Source organism: Cherax quadricarinatus, chromosome 31 (genome assembly GCF_038502225.1).
Source record: "Cherax quadricarinatus isolate ZL_2023a chromosome 31, ASM3850222v1, whole genome shotgun sequence".
Classification (NCBI taxonomy): domain Eukaryota; kingdom Metazoa; phylum Arthropoda; class Malacostraca; order Decapoda; family Parastacidae; genus Cherax; species Cherax quadricarinatus.
This window is the reverse complement of record NC_091322.1, coordinates 2,404,470-2,421,689: the sequence shown is the minus strand read 5'-3', so window position 1 is coordinate 2,421,689 and position 17,220 is coordinate 2,404,470. Positions and strand designations below refer to the sequence as shown.

At 46.1% G+C, this 17,220-nt stretch overlaps 1 protein-coding gene across 1 annotated transcript in view; it reads left to right on the top strand.

Annotated features, from left to right (window-relative positions):
* LOC128699181 (uncharacterized) overlaps positions 1-17,220 on the top strand; it is a 1,354,363-nt gene that overhangs the window by 1,290,523 nt on the left and 46,620 nt on the right. The gene's annotated exons all lie outside the window — the stretch shown is intronic.

The following is a 17,220-nucleotide window of genomic DNA, read 5'->3' as shown; positions in this document are numbered from 1 at the left end:
ACATTTTTATCAGCTGCAACTGAAAAATTCTAAAGGGATTGATCGACTTGGAGTCTACCAGGAGTGTTTTTCGATGGTCAGCGCCCTCGCGGCCCGGTCCCGGACCGGACCTCCCAGTGATTCAGGGCCTTATTAACAAGTCTGTTACAACTGGCTGTACACAGTCCCTGCTGAGGACCTCTGCAGGTTTATTGTTAACGGTAACTTCTGGAGGTTTATTGGTATTGGCCTGGTCACAGACCGAACCGCGGGGGCGTTAACCCCGAAATCTTTTCCAGGTATACTCCAGGTAATGGTGAGAGGCTGTTGGATAGTCTTGGGACCCTTACATTTATTGCTTGGCACCCCTGCTTTTCACTTTTTTTTTGCACCTTCTGCGTGCAGATTTGGGACCAGTTCCTCTAGGGTTTTCTTGGTGTAAATATGATATAGCTTTTTTTCGCCTTCGTTCTAAGGAAAACAGTTCAAGGGACTACAGACGTTCCCTGGTAACAAATCTGCACACTCAAATCATTTCCCATGAAAGTAAGAGGCTCGGCAGAAGGTGCAGAATATTCCCAAGGAAAAGCAGAGGTGTGGTAAGTACACTACGGTAAAACTCGATAAGCGTGAAGGGACCAAGACTTTTCAATACCCTCCCTTATTACATAAATTATCTGCAGGACCTCTGGCTGTCTTCAAGACTGAACTTAATAAGTTCTTCAAGTCATTTACTGGTCAGCTGGCTGTGGCATACGTTGTACTGCGGGCGGCTAGTACCAACAGCCTTGCTGATCAGGCCATCCACTGTGAGGCCTAGTCTGGGACCGGTGGGTTGGTGGAGACAGAGAAGAATGGAGGGATGGAGGAAGGAGATACAGGGTGTGGACTGAGGGAGTGATGGAGATATTGAGGTGTAGGTGGAGGGAGGGAGACAGAGGACCTACGTAGGTAGTAGGAGAGGGTGACTGTGACACAGAGAGTGCAAGAGAAAGTTTACTGTCGACCATTTCTCAAGTTGCGCCCTGAGTCAGACCCTGAGACCACCTTATATATTCTATTCATTCACTCATTCATTTATTTATCTCACAAAATAAGGAGGTACCGACTGTGGTACTGACTGGAGAGTCACAACCTCGGAGAAGAGAACAGACGAACCTAGGAACAATCAGTTTTCTCTTAAGAGTGTTTGTTGAGTATTTCGTCTGTTACCACCAAATATATTTGTCAGTGGATTTTTTAATTGTTTAAAAATATACATTGGGACTGAGAACACCATGGGTGACATCATGGAACCTAAACATCCAGAGCTTCACCCAGTCGTGGGTCGTGTCTCCGGATGCTGTGGGTATTTCTTTGCTCGATCTCAATTCTTGAGTCTTCGCAAAAGGATGCTGGCGCTCTGGGGTCCATGGTATACTTGATGACTTTGTCACCTAGCTCTTTCAGAAACTTAAATGTACATTTGCCCCATGTTAAGAACATAAGAAAGGAGGAACACTGCAGCAGGCCTATTGGACCATATTAGGTAAGTTCTTCTCAAACCCAAACCCATTATCTCAGACCCGTGTTCAGAGGGTCTCTGAACCATTTGGAGCGAAGTTATAGTATGATGGGCAGGCGATGCAAAATGCCCCAAATTAAAAGTAGGGGCGCCATTGGTACACTAAGGGAAAACACCATAAGTGTCCGGGGCCCAAGACTGTTCAACAGCCTCCCATCAAGCATTAGGGGAATTGCCAATAAATCCCTGGCTGCCTTCAAGAGAGAGCTGGACAGATACCTAAAGTCAGTGCTGGATCAGCCGGGCTGTGGCTCGTACGTTGGACTGCGTGCGGCCAGCAGTAACAGCCTAGTTGATCAGGCCCTGATCCATCGGGAGGCCTGGTCATGGACCGGGCCGCGGGGGCGTTGATCCCCGGAATAACCTCCAGGTAACCAGGTAACCTCACTTGTTGATTTGGGTATCACTGAAATTGGCCACACGACCCTCCCTTCAGCTTCAGAGCGTTGTAAGTAGGTGTCGGTCATTGTAGACACACATATAGATCCATGCAGTGTGCTTACCGTCTGGCCAGGGTAGCATGACTCCACCCGGGCCACAGTATCGGGCCATGCCACACTCCGCTGTGACATGGCCCGACACTTTACGCTTCTGCCTTGCTTCAGAGAGAATTTTCTCCCTACTATCTGTTGCAAGTCTTACAACATTGCATAGTTCCTGACGCCGCACGAGAGTGCGAAAGATCTTGAGCCAAAGACTTCCATCCCCACGTGGTTCTGCATTGTTAAGATCACCTGTTTGCAATTATACTGCATCATGCACCACGAAAATACGGAAGCATTTGACAGACAATACTCGTACAAGTGCAAAACCCTCGGTCCTGTCTGCTCAGCTCTCGCGAAGAATTTCTTCAGGAAAACTTGCTCCTAGTACTGCGCTCAAAGTTCTTAATGCTTTTTTTTTAATGCTCAAATCATTCTGGTGACAAATGATACCATTCATCTCATGAATCTTTAAAAGAATTGTGTTTTTTGATAACTTCTACAATCTTTCATGAGTGAGGAAACTGTTGAAGAGATCCAGGATTACACTGTTTTGTCCTTTATTTATATCAAACATATTTTCTAGCATTGTTTTTTTTTTTTTTGTTTAGAGAAGCCTGTGTGAGGGAATGTGCTTGAAAGTCACGGGAGTAAACATGAGCAGACATCATGTGGCTTACAGGTGACAGGGCAGGAATTGTGGCCCACAGTTCTTGTAGTGTGCTGCCTTTCATGAGGTTCTTTCTTCTACTGGTGGGCTGCGCCTCATCTTTGACAGTATATGTCTCCATACTGTTGCTTCAACCTCACACTGTTCCAGCCTATGGAGCAAAACTCTTCTCCAGGCTGAGGTACTGATCACCTCAGAACTACGTCTTCAAGGGTGATGGACTGATTACATCGTCTTCACATCTCTACGGCTCTTGCTAACTCTTCTGTACTCGACTGAAGAAGATTAAGACACTTGTGCAACAGTTGGGTATCTTTATTGATGAAATGTTTCGCCTACACAGTAGACTTCTTCAGTTGAGTATAGAAGAGTGAGCAGAAGCAGTAGAGATGTAAAGACGATGTCAGCAGTCCATCACCCTTGAAGACGTAGTTTTGAGGTGGTCAGTCCCTCAGCCTGGAGAAAAGTTTTGCTTCATAGTTTGGAACAATGTGAAGTTGAAGCAACAGTCTGGAGACTCGCATACTGTCAAAGGTGAGACGCAGTCCACTAGTAGATAGAATGTAATCATTGAGAGGTCAAGTCCCTCTCATCCATCCATTCTCACTTGAAAAAGTAGTCCAGGGTGTTTTCTGTACCAAGATACATTGTGTTGCAGTGTCTGACGAAGTGAATATTAAAATGGTATACAATACCGACAGGTTGGTAAGTAAGACACATGTTCAACAGTTACATATCTTTATTCTGAAATGTTTCGCCTACACAGTAGGCTGAGGGACGGACCACTTCAAATATTTTTCTCCAGGGTTGATGGACTATAATATCTCCTTCTCCCTTTGTATTTGACTGAAGAAGTCTACTGTGTAGGCGAAACGTTTCAACAATAAAGCTACTATACTTCAACTGCTGCACATGTGTCTTAATCATCCGAGGATATATACACTGAGAGGTGTGGTTCGCTCAGCCTTAGAAATCGAAGTATTCTTGTCTGGTGGTGATCAAAGGTTACCGCGCAGCCTTAGTGACCCTAGTGTAGTCGATAGGTTTAAAACTTCATTGACCAAGCAGCTAACCAACCACAAGCCTGCCCAGGGCACTCAAATTCCGGGTGTGGTAGTGCTGAAGGTACAGGTCAGTGTTGTTCTGGTCGCAGCAGCAGCACCTCGATGTAGAGGTGGCAGCATCCTGATGGAAAATGTAGAATATAACTGGTATGTCTGTGTCTGACATTAAGAATATTAGAAGAGATGTAAATAATGAAAATGAATATTGTGGGAATGCAGTTAACAGCCTGAGTAGTTCTATCATGATCGTAGATAAGTACGTTTATGGAGAAACTTGCAATGTGAACAGACTGACTGATGTAGTCGTCAGGCTTAAGTTTGGTTACAAATACTTCTGGCAGTTTGGCAGACACACAAATGTTGATCAGAGTGAATGCGAAGTATGTGACCCACCCTATGATCAATATCTTGAACACTATATGCTTAATTGTCCGCTTATTGAGGAATATTGAGGTAGTATAATAACCTACGTGAGATGTCAAGATATCTTGATGAAAATAAGGTACCAGACATATTAAGCAAATTTCCTAAATTTGCTTGTAACAGTACATATAAATCCAGATGTATTCCTGTTAACCCTTTTGAGGCGTAGTTCCTAGGCCTTTTGTATATCCATATATTCTTGAACTACCCTCCACAGAATGGGTATGAGGTGCACAATAAAATAGCCGCTTCAACGGCAACTCTGGGTAGTGTTCAGCCATCATGTGTGGCCGGGGCAAGTTACTGTTGTGGGATCACTCTCTCTCTCTCTCTCTCTCTCTCTCTCTCTCTCTCTCAGATGTGTTATTTAAGACGAGGCATCAGGCTGCGTGCTCTCTCACTGATGGTGTTGTTGCCACTGTGGAGTAAGACATCACAGTGGCACGTCATCCTAAACACTATACATATATTACTGTGTATGATAATTTGTGTGACCATATTTATGTGTATCTGTACCTAAATAATCTTACATGGAGGTTGTGCTTCCTCCTCCATCCTTACCGTTCCTCCTCGCTTCTCCATCCCGCCCCTCTCCTTCCTTTCTCTACTCTTCCCTCCCTTGCTCTCCTCTTCCATTTTTTCTTACTCTATTTTCACTCCGTCTCTGCTACCACACTTTCCTCCCTATCTCTCCCTTCTTGCTCTCTCCCGCTCTGTCAGTTCTCTTTTCCCCTTCTCTCACTCCTTTCCCTCCCTCCCTTCTCTGGAAAATTCCCCTGGCTGGCCACCTTGTGGTGTCATTACCTCCCAAGACCCGTAATGTTGAAGTATGTTAGGTGTGCTCCGTACTCCCAGGCAGGTGGTGGGCGGTGGGAGACACCACCACCACCACCCACAAGATGAGTTGCTGGGTGGGCGAGGGTGGGGGGGATTGATGAGTGGGCGAGGGGGAGGGGTGGGAGGTGGATTGGTGGGTGGGTAGGAAGGCTTCGGTGAAAAGCATATGTTATACCTGGCGAGGCAACGAGAGAGTGAGCGAGGGGCAGCTGGTGTAGGTTGCCTGGGGGCAGCTGGTGTAGGTTGCCTGGGGGCAGCTGGTGTAGCTTGCCTGGGGCAGCTGGTGTAGGTTGCCTGGGGGCAGCTAGTGTAGGTTGCCTGGGGGCAGCTGGTGTAGGTTGCCTGGGGGCAGCTAGTGTAGGTTGCCTGGGGGCAGCTGGTGTAGGTTGCCTGGGGGCAGCTGATGTAGGTTGCCTGGGGGCAGCTGGTGTAGGTTGCCTGGGGGCAGCTGGTGTAGGTTGCCTGGGGGCAGCTGGTGTAGCTTGCCTGGGGGCAGCTGATGTAGGTTGCCTGGGGGCAGCTGGTGTAGGTTGCCTGGGGGCAGCTGGTGTAGCTTGCCTGGGGGCAGCTGATGTAGGTTGCCTGGGGGCAGCTGGTGTAGGTTGCCTGGGGGCAGCTGGTGTAGGTTGCCTGGGGGCAGCTGGTGTAGGTTGCCTGGGGGCAGCTGGTGTAGCTTGCCTGGGGGCAGCTGGTGTAGGTTGCCTGGGGGCAGCTAGTGTAGGTTGCCTGGGGGCAGCTGGTGTAGGTTCCCTGGGGGCAGCTGGTGTAGCTTGCCTGGGGGCAGCTAGTGTAGGTTGCCTGGGGGCAGCTAGTGTAGGTTGCCTGGGGCAGCTGGTGTAGGTTGCCTGGGGGCAGCTGGTGTAGGTTGCCTGGGGGCAGCTGGTGTAGGTTGCCTGGGGGCAGCTGGTGTAGGTTGCCTGGGGGCAGCTGGTGTAGCTTGCCTGGGGGCAGCTGGTGTAGCTTGCCTGGGGGCAGCTAGTGTAGGTTGCCTGGGGGCAGCTGGTGTAGGTTGCCTGGGGGCAGCTGGTGTAGGTTGCCTGGGGGCAGCTAGTGTAGGTTGCCTGGGGGCAGCTGGTGTAGGTTGCCTGGGGGCAGCTGGTGTAGGTTGCCTGGGGGCAGCTAGTGTAGGTTGCCTGGGGGCAGCTGGTGTAGGTTGCCTGGGGGCAGCTGGTGTAGGTTGCCTGGGGTCAGCTGATGTAGGTTGCCTGGGGGCAGCTGGTGTAGGTTGCCTGGGGGCAGCTGGTGTAGGTTGCCTGGGGGCAGCTGGTGTAGCTTGCCTGGGGGCAGCTGGTGTAGGTTGCCTGGGGGCAGCTAGTGTAGGTTGCCTGGGGGCAGCTGGTGTAGGTTGCCTGGGGGCAGCTGGTGTAGCTTGCCTGGGGGCAGCTAGTGTAGGTTGCCTGGGGGCAGCTGGTGTAGGTTGCCTGGGGGCAGCTGGTGTAGCTTGCCTGGGGGCAGCTAGTGTAGGTTGCCTGGGGGCAGCTAGTGTAGGTTGCCTGGGGGCAGCTGGTGTAGGTTGCCTGGGAGCAGCTGGTGTAGCTTGCCTGGGGGCAGCTGGTGTAGGTTGCCTGGGGGCAGCTGGTGTAGGTTGCCTGGGGGCAGCTGGTGTAGTTTGCCTGGGGGCAGCTGGTGTAGGTTGCCTGGGGGCAGCTGGTGTAGGTTGCCTGAGGGCAGCTGGTGTAGGTTGCCTGGGGGCAGCTGATGTAGCTTGCCTGGGGGAAGCTGGTGTAGGTTGCTTGGGGGCAGCTGGTGTAGTTTGCCTGGGGGCAGCTGGTATACCTTGCCCTGGACCACGGATGATGACATAGTGTTCTCTCATTGTACCGTGGCACCCCTGCTCTTCACCAGCTTGGTGTTGCACTTTCTCCCATATCTCTCACTCCAGTAAGTTGTTATGCTAGCGTTCGGACTGGGGACCTCACCCCTTAAGCAACTTCCAAGTACGTATATATTTATGTATTATCAGTATCTCTCTCTCTTTTCTTTACCAGTCTAAGTGCTCTGAAGGTATATATTATCAGGTATCTCTCTCTCTCTCCTCTCCACTTCATTAAGAACGACTCTGCTGCTTTGAGGTGTTCCAAGTAATTTTTAGTCCTCCCTTAAGTCAATGTGACCTGACCTGACTATGTTGGGTGCATTGGCTTAAGCCGGTAGGAGACTTGGACCTGCCTCGCATGGGCCAGTAGGCCTTCTGCAGTGTTCCTTCGTTCTTATGTTCTTATGACTCTGTGAACCGTCAACAACGTTGCAACTCCGAGGTCTCATCTGCTTTGAAAGATGCTGAGAGCCATCTTTCCTGGTGAATAAAGAAATATTAGAGAGAGAGAGAGAGAACAAGAAGATAAGAGTGTTACTGAAGATGGAGGTCACAGTGAGAGTTGTTAAAACCTGATCCACAGTGATGTGGCTGAGGCTGCACCGCTTATGACACATTTCTTCCCTTGCTGTCCCTCTTGAAGACAGTCACACATCTCTAGGTAATTTCCTTTATGCATGAATGAAGAGTGCTGAAGAATCTTGGTCCCATTATACTTTTTTTTCACACAAGGTTTGACGAGGTTAGATTTAGGGTTTTAACTTTATTTACTAGCTAAGAGCTGTTACTTATCTAGTTATCTCTTAGTATATACAGTATACACAAACTTTGCAAAAACCTTCAGTAATTGTATCTATAGTATAATAGCACACCAAACGCGGTCAAAAGAAATTATTGAAAAAGTGGGAAAACTGATTTTTTTATTCTTTAAGAAATCGATCCCGGAGAGTAACAGCGAACAAAGTAAAAGAGGCAGCCACAGTGAAAAGGTGTTCCTCAAGGCACAGTACTCGCACCAGTTATCTTTCTTATTCTCACATTGACATGGTCAGATACCTCAAGTGTATTTCCCGATATTTCTTCGCGAACTATACTGGAATGTGGATGAGAGTGGCATCCATTGAAGACACAGCAAACCTCCAAGCTAAGATTAACCAAGTCTTCCAGCGGCCACTAAGATTAACCAAGTCTTCCAGCAGCCACTAAGATTAACCAAGTCTTCCAGCGGCCACTAAGATTAACCAAGTCTTCCAGCGGCCACTAAGATTAACCAAGTCTTCCAGCAGCCACTAAGATTAACCAAGTCTTCCAGCGGCCACTAAGATTAACCAAGTCTTCCAGCGGCCACTAAGATTAACCAAGTCTTCCAGCAGCCACTAAGATTAACCAAGTCTTCCAGCGGCCACTAAGATTAACCAAGTCTTCCAGCGGCCACTAAGATTAACCAAGTCTTCCAGCGGCCACTAAGATTAACCAAGTCTTCCAGCGGCCACTAAGATTAACCAAGTCTTCCAGCGGCCACTAAGATTAACCAAGTCTTCCAGCGGCCACTAAGATTAACCAAGTCTTCCAGCGGCCACTAAGATTAACCAAGTCTTCCAGCAGCCACTAAGATTAACCAAGTCTTCCAGCAGCCACTAAGATTAACCAAGTCTTCCAGCAGCCACTAAGATTAACCAAGTCTTCCAGCGGCCACTAAGATTAACCAAGTCTTCCAGCGGCCACTAAGATTAACCAAGTCTTCCAGCGGCCACTAAGATTAACCAAGTCTTCCAGCGGCCACTAAGATTAACCAAGTCTTCCAGCGGCCACTAAGATTAACCAAGTCTTCCAGCAGCCACTAAGATTAACCAAGTCTTCCAGCGGCCACTAAGATTAACCAAGTCTTCCAGCGGCCACTAAGATTAACCAAGTCTTCCAGCGGCCACTAAGATTAACCAAGTCTTCCAGCGGCCACTAAGATTAACCAAGTCTTCCAGCAGCCACTAAGATTAACCAAGTCTTCCAGCGGCCACTAAGATTAACCAAGTCTTCCAGCGGCCACTAAGATTAACCAAGTCTTCCAGCAGCCACTAAGATTAACCAAGTCTTCCAGCGGCCACTAAGATTAACCAAGTCTTCCAGCGGCCACTAAGATTAACCAAGTCTTCCAGCGGCCACTAAGATTAACCAAGTCTTCCAGCGGCCACTAAGATTAACCAAGTCTTCCAGCGGCCACTAAGATTAACCAAGTCTTCCAGCGGCCACTAAGATTAACCAAGTCTTCCAGCGGCCACTAAGATTAACCAAGTCTTCCAGCGGCCACTAAGATTAACCAAGTCTTCCAGCGGCCACTAAGATTAACCAAGTCTTCCAGCGGCCACTAAGATTAACCAAGTCTTCCAGCGGCCACTAAGATTAACCAAGTCTTCCAGCGGCCACTAAGATTAACCAAGTCTTCCAGCGGCCACTAAGATTAACCAAGTCTTCCAGCGGCCACTAAGATTAACCAAGTCTTCCAGCGGCCACTAAGATTAACCAAGTCTTCCAGCGGCCACTAAGATTAACCAAGTCTTCCAGCGGCCACTAAGATTAACCAAGTCTTCCAGCGGCCACTAAGATTAACCAAGTCTTCCAGCGGCCACTAAGATTAACCAAGTCTTCCAGCGGCCACTAAGATTAACCAAGTCTTCCAGCGGCCACTAAGATTAACCAAGTCTTCCAGCGGCCACTAAGATTAACCAAGTCTTCCAGCGGCCACTAAGATTAACCAAGTCTTCCAGCGGCCACTAAGATTAACCAAGTCTTCCAGCGGCCACTAAGATTAACCAAGTCTTCCAGCGGCCACTAAGATTAACCAAGTCTTCCAGCGGCCACTAAGATTAACCAAGTCTTCCAGCGGCCACTAAGATTAACCAAGTCTTCCAGCGGCCACTAAGATTAACCAAGTCTTCCAGCGGCCACTAAGATTAACCAAGTCTTCCAGCGGCCACTAAGATTAACCAAGTCTTCCAGCGGCCACTAAGATTAACCAAGTCTTCCAGCGGCCACTAAGATTAACCAAGTCTTCCAGCGGCCACTAAGATTAACCAAGTCTTCCAGCGGCCACTAAGATTAACCAAGTCTTCCAGCGGCCACTAAGATTAACCAAGTCTTCCAGCGGCCACTAAGATTAACCAAGTCTTCCAGCGGCCACTAAGATTAACCAAGTCTTCCAGCGGCCACTAAGATTAACCAAGTCTTGCAGCGGCCACTAAGATTAACCAAGTCTTCCAGCGGCCCCTAAGATTAACCAAGTCTTCCAGCGGCCACTAAGATTAACCAAGTCTTCCAGCGGCCACTAAGATTAACCAAGTCTTCCAGCGGCCACTAAGATTAACCAAGTCTTCCAGCGGCCACTAAGATTAACCAAGTCTTCCAGCGGCCACTAAGATTAACCAAGTCTTCCAGCGGCCACTAAGATTAACCAAGTCTTCCAGCGGCCACTAAGATTAACCAAGTCTTCCAGCGGCCACTAAGATTAACCAAGTCTTCCAGCGGCCACTAAGATTAACCAAGTCTTCCAGCGGCCACTAAGATTAACCAAGTCTTCCAGCGGCCACTAAGATTAACCAAGTCTTCCAGCGGCCACTAAGATTAACCAAGTCTTCCAGCGGCCACTAAGATTAACCAAGTCTTCCAGCGGCCACTAAGATTAACCAAGTCTTCCAGCGGCCACTAAGATTAACCAAGTCTTCCAGCGGCCACTAAGATTAACCAAGTCTTCCAGCGGCCACTAAGATTAACCAAGTCTTCCAGCGGCCACTAAGATTAACCAAGTCTTCCAGCGGCCACTAAGATTAACCAAGTCTTCCAGCGGCCACTAAGATTAACCAAGTCTTCCAGCGGCCACTAAGATTAACCAAGTCTTCCAGCGGCCACTAAGATTAACCAAGTCTTCCAGCGGCCACTAAGATTAACCAAGTCTTCCAGCGGCCACTAAGATTAACCAAGTCTTCCAGCGGCCACTAAGATTAACCAAGTCTTCCAGCGGCCACTAAGATTAACCAAGTCTTCCAGCGGCCACTAAGATTAACCAAGTCTTCCAGCGGCCACTAAGATTAACCAAGTCTTCCAGCGGCCACTAAGATTAACCAAGTCTTCCAGCGGCCACTAAGATTAACCAAGTCTTCCAGCAGCCACTAAGATTAACCAAGTCTTCCAGCGGCCACTAAGATTAACCAAGTCTTCCAGCGGCCACTAAGATTAACCAAGTCTTCCAGCGGCCACTAAGATTAACCAAGTCTTCCAGCAGCCACTAAGATTAACCAAGTCTTCCAGCTAAGATTAACCAAGCCACTAAGATTAACCAAGTCTTCCAGCGGCCACTAAGATTAACCAAGTCTTCCAGCGGCCACTAAGATTAACCAAGTCTTCCAGCAAGCCACTAAGATTAACCAAGTCTTCCAGCGGCCACTAAGATTAACCAAGTCTTCCAGCGGCCACTAAGATTAACCAAGTCTTCCAGCGGCCACTAAGATTAACCAAGTCTTCCAGCGGCCACTAAGATTAACCAAGTCTTCCAGCGGCCACTAAGATTAACCAAGTCTTCCAGCGGCCACTAAGATTAACCAAGTCTTCCAGCGGCCACTAAGATTAACCAAGTCTTCCAGCGGCCACTAAGATTAACCAAGTCTTCCAGCAGCCACTAAGATTAACCAAGTCTTCCAGCGGCCACTAAGATTAACCAAGTCTTCCAGCGGCCACTAAGATTAACCAAGTCTTCCAGCGGCCACTAAGATTAACCAAGTCTTCCAGCGGCCACTAAGATTAACCAAGTCTTCCAGCGGCCACTAAGATTAACCAAGTCTTCCAGCGGCCACTAAGATTAACCAAGTCTTCCAGCGGCCACTAAGATTAACCAAGTCTTCCAGCGGTCACTAAGATTAACCAAGTCTTCCAGCGGCCACTAAGAGGAACCAAGTCTTCCAGCGATTAACCAAGCCACTAAGATTAACCAAGTCTTCCAGCGGCCACTAAGATTAACCAAGTCTTCCAGCGGCCACTAAGATTAACCAAGTCTTCCAGCAGCCACTAAGATTAACCAAGTCTTCCAGCGGCCACTAAGATTAACCAAGTCTTCCAGCGGCCAGTAAGATTAACCAAGTCTTCCAGCGGTCACTAAGATTAACCAAGTCTTCCAGCGGCCAGTAAGATTAACCAAGTCTTCCAGCGGCCACTAAGATTAACCAAGTCTTCCAGCGGCCACTAAGATTAACCAAGTCTTCCAGCGGTCACTAAGATTAACCAAGTCTTCCAGCGGCCACTAAGATTAACCAAGTCTTCCAGCAGCCACTAAGATTAACCAAGTCTTCCAGCGGCCACTAAGATTAACCAAGTCTTCCAGCGGCCACTAAGATTAACCAAGTCTTCCAGCGGCCACTAAGATTAACCAAGTCTTCCAGCAGCCACTAAGATTAACCAAGTCTTCCAGCGGCCACTAAGATTAACCAAGTCTTCCAGCAGCCACAGAAAGCAATGTGATCGATGAAGACAAATTTCAGTAAGTAAAATATGGAAAATGTTAAGAAATATCAGCTGGAATGGAAAATAAAGCTCTAAAATCATTCAATAGATCGGCAGTGGAATATGAGGGAGTTAGTATCTGCTACGTTCATATGCACTGTACAGTATATTTTGTATGTTAATGCTGTTAGTATGAATCTTTTTTGAACGACCCGAAATACTTCGTCAACCATGGTCATTTCCTTTTAAAATCTATATTGTTAATATACTGTTATATTTCTATATTCATGGAAATAACACAAGCTTATCTAATGTTGCTATGACAACCGCAAGGAAACTGATAAGCTGAATAACTAAAAGCAGCCTTTTTGACTCTGGTGGTTGAGCACTTGGTTTGGATTGTAATAATAATAATAGATAACTACAACCTTTTAAATAAGAGATGCCAAGACACGAAAGATACTTTTTTAGTCTCTTGTTTTCTCTAGCCTGGAATATTACTACACACTAGCACAACCTTTTAAAACAGTCGAAATCACAGAACTAGAAAATGTCGAGAGAACCTCTCCCCCCCCCATACATGAACAAATTTAGACGTGCACCTAAATTATTAGGACCGCTGAAGTCCGTCGAACTGGACTTCCTAGGACATAGGCGGAAAAATGCATCAAAATTTACACCTGGAATATTCTGGAGTGATTGGTCCTAAATCTGCACACCAAAATCGCTCCCTAAGAAAGCAGCAGACGGTGCAAAATATCCTCAGCAAAAATTTGCAGGAGTGCCATGAGCACACTAAGAGAATATTCTGAACCTCAGTGCAACTCCGAGTGTGTTGTGACCTTAATTACACAGACTACAACGTGAAAAGGAACGCGGAGTTGAGGAGAAAGCGAGGGTATGGAAAATGAAGAATTCTCTATTAGAAAAAGAGAGAAATGAGTAGATCCAGAAAGCGGAACAAACAAGGAGGAACAACAGGTGGTACAGAGGTGTACAGAAGTAGGACAAACGAAGTCAGTCGTACACACAACAGGGTCGAACGTACAACAGACAAGTGTACAAACAGTACTAGAGAAAGCAGAGATATGTACACCAGGTAATGTACGAAGTGGTACATTACTTTGTACTAACAAATCACACACTAAGTCAAAACATTTGAAATGATAAATTCTGCTTCCTTTTTGCAAACATTCAGGATTTAAAATAAAAATGAGTGTTATATCCATGATCTCCTGAGAGAAGCGAATGCCATGTTTGGAGCATCACAGAAACACATACAATGGATGTTTTGGACGGTGAGATAACGATAAAAAAATCCAATATGTTTAAATGTGAAAGAATTAATGGGTTACAGGGAGGAGTAGGAGTATATGTAAAAGATACATTTAGTTGCACAGAACTGCTTAATTCATCAAACATAACAGTAGTTCCAAATATTAAAATGGAAAATAGGAATCAAGTAATTATCCATGCATACAAACCTTCGGCAACAACGGCTGAGGAATTCACAGATGAGCTAAGGAAGATGTATAGCTGTCCTGAGAGTCTTGACCCTCCCCCACACACCAAATATTATCCTCCTGGAAGATGGTAAATCACAGCGTTGTACTAGAAATAAGTCCTGGAAGCACGATAGGTCAGTAGGTACATAACAGAAAGCTAACGTGGCTCAGTGAAAAGTTTGCTTTGAACCAACAGATAACAACCTACGATCAATGAAAATACACTGCATTTGATCTTCACAGAGAGGAACTAATCAGACACATAATAAAAACAACATATTCTCATCATATCATAGTTACAAATGAGTATAAACTCAGAGGTGGGGAACTCCGGTAATAATGTACGGGAAGGGATGTTTAGTAAATTTAACTCCAATAATAAGAGAATTGACTGAGACAAAATTAAGAAAGAACTAGAAACGTGAATATGTCATAACGGAGGAAAGATAATCTTAGCCGAGAGATCACTGAGATGGAACAAATCTTAAGCTGTCGTACCAGACAGAAAACAGAAAACAAAAAGCCATCCAGGATTTTGAAAAAAAAACTATTTCAATACATATGTAAAATCTAAATTAAGAGCTACCTGTAGAACTGAAATATTAATCACAGGAGGTTCATAAACTGACAGTGAAAAACAAATGAAAAAAATTCTGAAAACTCAATGTCCAACAACCCACTAAAGGTAAACATTGTGGAGAATGTAGAAATTTGTTTCAATTCATTTACAGGTCACACAAGACCATGTAACCGACTTGATCATCAGTACCGTAAAATTCGAAAAATATACATCATGGCCTGTCATGCATCAGCTAGACCAGATTCGTGGAATTATTCATAAAACAGTGCAAAATACTATTAGCTCAAGCCCACAATATCCTTTGGAGAAAGAGCTTAGATAGAGGTAAAATCCCAGCTCCTTTGTATGAAGGAGGCAATAGAGCACTAGCCAATAATTACAGACTACAGCTCTAACATCACACACAAAAGTCTTCGAAAATGATGAGACACCAAACAAATTTTATGGAGCAGTGCAATCTTCATAACCCAGACCAGTATGAATTTAGAACTGGAAGATCATGCTTGTCACAACTGTTAAACAACTATGACAGAATTATAGAGGCATTGGAAGGAAACCGTAACGCAGATGTGGTATACACAGATGTAGCAGACATTTGACAAATGTGATCAAGGGTTGACCGCACACAAAAATAAGTTGTAAACAGAGGAAAATCCAGCATTAGCAAAATTAAAAACTCTGTTCTCCAAGGCACTGTCTTGACGCCTCTGCTGTTTCTTATCCTCATGGCGAGCATATATAAAAACACTCGCCACAGTTTTGTATCATTTTTTCAGATAATACCAAATTATGCTTGAAAATCACCTCGGTAGAAGAAAAAAATAACAAGAAGACATAAGCAAAGTTTTTCCAGTGGACAGTGGAGAACATGATCAGTGGTGATAAGTTCCAGCTTCTTAGATATGGAAACATAGAAAAACTTAAAAGGGACACTATACAAAAACCCAAGAGGATCACTAAATACAACGAAAGGAACACGTGAAAGATCTAGGAGTAACTATATCGGCTGACCTTTCCTTCAAAGGCTACAAATATGTCATTTGCTTCTGTGGGGAGCTCACTAATATGGCTAACATTGTCATTTTTTTATTGGGAAGGAGGGCTCACCATTTTAAATGTTTTAGTTTAGTTTGTGTTTTGATAGTACCGTCGGTAATGTACCATTGCCGGTATTGACCCTGTTGTGTGTATGACTGACTTGCTTCTGTAGCCAGTAAGCCTGCATGCCTAGTTCCCATAATTTACCCCAGAGGGCAAGCCTGGTGGGCATGCCAGGTTGGTAGTCAGCAACCACCCAGGGAGGTACTACCGTCCTGCCAAGTGAGTGTAAAACGAAAGCCTGTAATTGTTTTACATGATGGTAGGATTGCTGGTGTCTTTTGTCTGTCTCATAAATATGCAAGATTACAGGTATGTCTTGCTACTTCTACTTACACTTAGATCACACTACACATACATGTACACGTTTATTTATACACACTCATCTGAGTTTTCTTTGATTTTATCTTAATAGTTCTTGGTCTTATTACTTTTCCTTTTATATCCATGGGGAAGTGGAATAAGAATATTTCCTCCGTAAGCCATGCGTGTTGTAAAAGTCAACTAAAATGCCGGGAACAATGGGCTAGTAACCCCTTTTCCTGTAAAGATTACTAAAAAGAATAAGAAGAAGAAAATTGTCAAAGTGGGAAATCTGAATGTGCGTGGATGTTGTGCAAATGATAAGAAAGAGATGATTGTAGATGTTATGAATGAGAAGAAACTGGATGTCCTGGCTTTAAGTGAAACAAAGCTGAAGGGGGTGGGAGAGTTTCAGTGGAGAGGAATAAATGGGATTAGGTCAGGGGTTTCAAATAGAGTTAGAGCTAAAAAAGGAGTAGCAATAATGTTGAGGGATAAGCTATGGCAGGAAAAGAGGGACTATAAATGTATTAATTCAAGGATTATGTGGCATGGCCCCTTGGGGCCATGGGCACAAACACACTGCCTGTGTACCCAGATTTCGCAAATAAAGTAAGAAGCCTTCGAATCCTTGTCATTACGCCCGCTTACGACGCAAACAACCCATATAAATGGTGACAGCGGTGCCTCGCAGCAGTTGGTTTGCCCAGAGAGAGAAAGGAAGGGGAAGGGAGTTGCCTTCACTTCATCACCCCATGCAAGAGGCATCTATCTCTCAATGAATTATCCTGATGTTGTGTCTGCAAGTCTAAGCATCCAGACACGGGTACAAGCAGGATCTAGCCAAAATTTGTCGAATTTCTCCGAGAAATATGAGTGGTGTCCCTACAACTCCATGCCACAGCGTCCCACGCTGTTTCCAGTCACATGTTCAGTCTCATCTGTATGTTCCTGCTGTTATTGTTCAGCTCAGCTCAGCAAGACAGAGGTGAGTTTTGTGGGGATTTCTGCGTCCAGTGTAAGTGTTTCTCCTTATGTTTGGGGGTGGGAGAGGATGAAGTGGCTGTTCCTTACCTTACCCACTCACCCACGCTCGCCCTACTGTACGTCACCATACACCACTCACCGCTACTCACTCCCTCTCTGCAGTTTCTCTGTGGATTCTTTGCCAGAGCTGTGTATCCAAGTGCCCGAGGTCACTCGAAGCCACGTGGAGCAAGCCACGTGGGGTGTGGATACTGTCACGTGGATCTACAAGTCACGTGGGTTACCAAGCCAGATGTCTCAAGCCACATGCTGTGGTCTGCTGCCGCATCACTCCACTGACGTCACCTTATAAGAACATAAGGAAGAAGGAACACTGCAGCAGGCCTACTGGGCCATGCGAGGCAGGTCCAAGTCTCCTACCGGCTTAA